The following is a 6,024-nucleotide window of genomic DNA, read 5'->3' on the forward strand; positions in this document are numbered from 1 at the left end:
ACAAGGCTGGCAGCCAAGGAAATGGGATCTTAAAAAGTATTTTAAAAAATATCAAAACCTAGGAGAGTATTTATGAACCCTAAGGGGAAGTGAATATTCCATTTCATTAGCTGCCAGCCTTTTAGGGTAGGAACATTCCTGCTATAAATAAGGGTGTCAAAACTTAAATTGAACCAATCAAATTGGTCCAGCCCAACCCGATTGAGCCCGATCCAAATCAAATTGATGCCTTATCAGTTCGACTTCAGTTTGCAGGCTGGAGCACCATTCGGTTTTGATTCGGTTTGAGTAAAACCGACTGACCACCAGTTGGCCCGATCGATAGGACCAAAATCGAACACTAAAACTGACACCCGAACCCTAAAAACACTACATAATCCCTATCCAAAACCAGTATATACTCGATTTTCAAATCGAATCAAATTGAACCGAACCTAAATCCAAACCAAACCAAGCCAAGCCAGAACCGAGAAGTCCTTCTTGGTTCGATTTTGATTTACCTGAAAGTTACATCAAAACCAAAAAAACCGAACCACCTGATTGACACCCTTAGCTACAAGTGTAGGAGAAATTTTTTTTCCTCGGCCTCTAAAGTTGAGAAAGACCTCTATTTCATACTTAGGTAGGCTCTCAAAGGCTGCTGCTTGAGTTGGGTTTTGGCGTTTGGTCGGTTCAAAGTGGTCCAACTTTAGGGACAGGTGCCCTTCCCCAACTGGGGTTTTCACTAGTTTAGGGTTTCAAGTACATCTTTATGAGATAAGGCGTGATGAGAACGTATCTCTATAGAAACCCAAAAAATGAGTTAAATCATAGTTTATTTCTTGATCATAATCCGATAGTTAATTTATTAAATGTTTAATGATTAAAAAGGTGTCTTTTGTGATTAAGTGTTCATTACAAATTGTGGTCATAGTTATGCAAGGTGTTGAGTCAAAGATTCCTTACCAGATCAAATAAGAAAAGATAAAGAGTGTGAAAATTAAATAAACAAGCATGTGTCATTCCTTGGATACTCCTAAGAGAGTTTTCCACAGTCGAATCTCTAACTTTAAATATAGGCATTAAACTTTCAAAACAAACATGGGATATAGCTCTGATCACCCTTTCAGTAGTGTTCCTTTACACCTATATAATGGTGTCAAAACCTAAACCAAACCGGTAAAACCGGCCCGATGCAAGGCTTTATTGGTTTGTTTGTTTACGGGGTAGAGTATAATTTAGTTTTGGTTTCGGTTTGGGTTAAACCGATAGAACCAAACCAAACATTAAAACCAACCTCCAAACCCTAAAAACTCTATCCAAAACTAACCTATACTCGGATTTCAAACTGAACCAAACCAAACTGAAGTGAAACCAATATCACAAAATGAACCAAAATTACCAAAAAGTCCTTATTGGTTTGGTTTGGGTTTCTCTAAAACTCACACCAAAATTGAAAAAATCGAACCAAACCGTCCTATTGACACCCTTACATATTGGTCTAAATGAATAGCCGAAATTCGTTTCCGTATCTGTGTTCGTATCCGTTTAGCACTATCTGAATCTGTCCGAAAGCTAAACGGATGCGGATACAGATAGACTATACTATGGCTATCTAAAAAGCTATATTTACATGTAACAGATAAAATATCTGATCTGTATCTGTTTAGCACTATTCGAATACGTCTGAAAGCTAATCGGATGCGGATATACATATAACACTATCCGAGCCGTATCCGATCCGTTTACATCCTTACCCTTACACCTATATATCAAGATTAATGGAGAGGAAGAAACACTCATCAAAATGCATATTTCTCCGTTATTATTTGACATATTATTCATTACCTTTTTTAGTAAATTATGATTGAAGCGAGGGAGAGAGAGAGAGAGAGAGAGAGTTCTAAGCTTATTGACTATGTGGTCAACTTGGCACCCACATTACATTGGAAAGGAAATGTTTCCAATTTAATTAAGCTGTAATTAAAAATGGGGATTAGGTAGTATAATTTTTTTTATAATTTGGATTTTGGACCACTAGAGCAGCTCAGAGGGAAATCTTTGTGAGTGTAGAAAAATAGATAATTATCTAAATAAAAGACTCTTTAGTAAACTTTCCTTACAAAGAGACAAGCCTAGAATATTCTTCTTTCCGTTTAAATTGTGAAAGAGAAAAGCTAGTGATTAGCTAGCATAGACCCCCCATAGAATTGAAGCATGAAGCATGAGCATCAAATCAAGAGCTTTGAGGAACATGGACAAGTGATCTTTGCATGGAATTACTAAAACCCATCATCATTAACAGTTTAAGAAGGCAATAAATTAAAGGTGAAGGGGACTAGTTGTTTGAAGAAGTTTAGAACACGAGGGCGTGCCCTCCAACTTAAGATTAGTGGGTTCCCCTTGAGATTAGTGTGGGCTATGACCAAGATTAATTAGTCGGTGTTCTACATCAACTTCAACTAATGGGGTTTTTTTTTTTTTTTTTTTTTTTCTCTCCCATTTTTGGAACTGATTAAAGTTGTTTTAAGAAACAAACATTGAATACGTACCGTACGTATCGTGATCAGATTCTAAACCTACCATTTGTTTTGATTTTCAAGAGAAGGAAGAAAAGGTTTATGATATGAGTGTTGGGAGAATAGTTAGTTAGTTACCCCTGAGACCTATTGTCATCCCTCGTATACCTGTGAGTCCCTCTATTCAATAGTTCGAGTTTTTAGGTTGGATATTTACATGGTATTAGAGCGGGTTTTCTCTAGTCTTGCTATAGGTGTCTTCAGAACCTGCCTATGTTCATCTATGAACATGTACATAGTTCCATCTTGGCTGCACATGAGGGGGAGTGTTAGGAGAGTAATCCCACAATCGGTTGCCCCTGAGACCTCTATCCCCTTAAATACTTGTGAGGCTGTGAGTCCCTCCACCCAATAATTCTAGCTTTTAGGTTTGATATTTACAACGAGGAGTTCTAATGCCTAAAAACTCCCGACCCACTCCTCATTCTTTTCCATTATAGAAGTGATAGTTTAATGATGGAAAAAAGTCGTTTAAGGTGGCATGTATGACCATGATCAACGGAGGTCTTTGGATGCCCCAATACGGAGGAGTGATTTGATTCAGACTAAAGGAGCTAAAAGAGCTAAACGTAGACCTAAAATGACCTTAGGAAAAGTGGTGGGGAAAAACATGCATAACTTAGGCCTTGTGTCAAGTATGTCCTCTAATAGAGCTGATTGGAGAGCAAGGATCCCTGTAGCTTACCCCATTTAATTGGGATAAGACTAAGTTGTTGTGTTAATGTTAGAGGAAAAGAAGGTGTTTTAATTGTATGATCCATCACGTATGAAGCTCTATTTCTTAGTTTTTCATTAGACCCTCTTCAGATCATCTGTACATACATTCACCTACATGTATGCTTCAAGTGCCAACACCTGTCCCATTTACTGTCATTTAAAGGGTGAAGAGGAGTATTATGGAAATAAAAGGGACACGTGTTGGCACTTGAAGCATACTCTTGATTTTCAAGGTATTATTCGTAATTACAAGTGGTGAATTAATGATGTTGCATTGGATCAAACTCAATCCATGATAAAATTATCATTTGGACATAAACCCATCAAGTTTAGGTGCCAATCCACAAAAACATCTTCCAACCAAAAAATAAAATAAAATTGAAAAGGGTTTCCAATTGAAGCAACAACCAGATCCCACTCCTCAAAACTTAGAATTTTCTCTTGCAATTTAGTTAAAATATATATATTTTTTAAGAAGAAAAGCAAAAGGGGAGAAGGGAGTAGGGAAACCGCGGAAACAAGAAAAAGTAGTGTCATAGAAAATTGAAATGATTTTAGGTGAAGGACCATATTTTTTTCTTGGTAAACTCAAGGACCATTTTGATACTTGAAAGATTGATATTTCAAATGCTATTCAATTGACTACCCTTTATATATATTTATTTATTATATATATCTTTGCTTGGAACAGAGAAATTCAATTAGAATAACCTTCTCCATTAATATAACTTAAAAAACTAAACACAAAGTTCTAAGCCATGTCTGTTGGATCTTCATGACTATAGTGTGGAACTTGATATTTATCTAACTTGCTTCATCCATCACATGATCCCATTTGGGCCACCACCGGCATTTTCGATATCTTTGCCTGGAACACACAGAAGTTTAATTAATTTTAAAAACAATTCAAAATTTAGGCAAACTAAACACACAAAGTTCTAAGCCTTGTCTGTTGGATCTTCACCCTTTAAACCTAAATGTGGAACTTAATTGAAATTTATGTTCCTTAATTCACCCATCACATGATCCCATTCAGGCCACCACCGGCAAATCCAAACCCACTTGCACCCCATGTTCACACACACACACACTCTCTCTCTCTCTCCTTCACTTCACCTTCATTGAATAGAAGCCAGAGTTGGAAACCAGGAAGAATGGAGGAGAAGCAGGGGCAATACAAGCAGAGTTGAAGCATGGAAAAAGTGAAGCATTAGGAAAGTCATGTTGATCAGGACTGTCCGTACTATTGCGTGTGATCCAGAGACAGCAAGACAGCGAAAAGATCACCATACCCCTGCCCGAACGCCATGTTCTACATCGGTTTGTGGTTAAGAGGGTTTATACTGTAGTACTCTCATGGGTACGGAGGAGGAGGAGGAGCTTTTGAGGGGTTGTAGGGATTCTAAAGTATTCATGTGGATGTGTGGAGTTGCAGTGAATTTGGGTTCCATAGGAGGGAGGGACGTCGGTGGTGGTGGTGGTGGTGTGTGGGCTGGGGCCGTCCTTTGCTGCCCAAAAGTGCAAACTTCGACGAAATACAAGTCTGGTGGTTTGCCTTTTGAGGACATGCTCACATGGCTGTCACAAGCTTAGGAACGTGTGTCAGCGACATTGTTAAGGTTTTCTTAACCTCTTTGGGGATGGGAATGTGATATACTGATATTAGGGCATTTAGGAAGAACGACAAAAGAGTAACAGTTTTGAAAATCAAACGATATGAGCTGGTACATCGAACCGAACCGGGATTAAATAAAATCGACACCGACAATTTGAGGGGAGAGAGTGTCAGTTATGATGAAGGATAATCTTTCATGTCATATCAATTTTGGTGTCTGAAATAATTTCATCAACAGTTCGTTATATGATCAAAGAGGAGAGAGTGTGTCAGTGTAAGATCCATGTACATAGTTAGAATGTAGGAGGACATAGGAAATATGTAAAAAAGTTGACACAAACATTTAAAATAGGACCCAAGTCGAATATGAAACCAAATTAAAATCCACTAAGAAGCTAAATACAAAATCGAAACTGAACCAAACCGAATCGATTCGATCGAATTACCCCTCTTAAAGGGTATTATGAGCCAATTTTGAGACCTCATCACCCGCCAGAATTTTACAGGTGTTGCAACATTCTTATATCCAACAATCACATTTCTGGTCAAAGTCAAGGAGGCATTGATACTATGGCTTCCAAATCCTATCCCAACTCTTGCCAAAACTACCAGTGAAAAATCTATAATAATTCGCAAATCCAGATTGGCTATTTGTTCTCTGATAGCAGCCACTCCCGTAGAAATTTCTTAATTTTGAAATGTACCAAATACTTGGGTAATAAAAAAGAATAGGACACTGTACTTCCAGGATTAGATTTCATATTCGAATGGTTTTGAAAGTGTGTTCCTATTCTTGGCCGGTTCGATTTTGGTTCTTACAATTTGTTTCATAAACTGAGCCAAAATCGAACCGATTCACACCCTTACATGGCACATGGCAGAAATGGGATGTAAAAACTATATTCCCACTCTAGGGTTTTCAATCGGTCGAGTCTCACCATTTTTCCCCTTGCACCGTGACCGCCCGAATAGATAAGGTCAGACCTAATTATGCTACGAAAATTTGTACTAAATGGGCTAGTGAGCCATTTATTTGTAAACGGTCCATGTTTGAAAATGGGCTCTAAAGCAGGGCTACAGGTGAAATACTAATATAATGGGCTCTAAAGAAGGGATTCTTAAAAACAATCAAGA

Source organism: Telopea speciosissima, chromosome 6 (genome assembly GCF_018873765.1).
Source record: "Telopea speciosissima isolate NSW1024214 ecotype Mountain lineage chromosome 6, Tspe_v1, whole genome shotgun sequence".
Taxonomy (NCBI): Eukaryota; Viridiplantae; Streptophyta; class Magnoliopsida; order Proteales; family Proteaceae; genus Telopea; species Telopea speciosissima.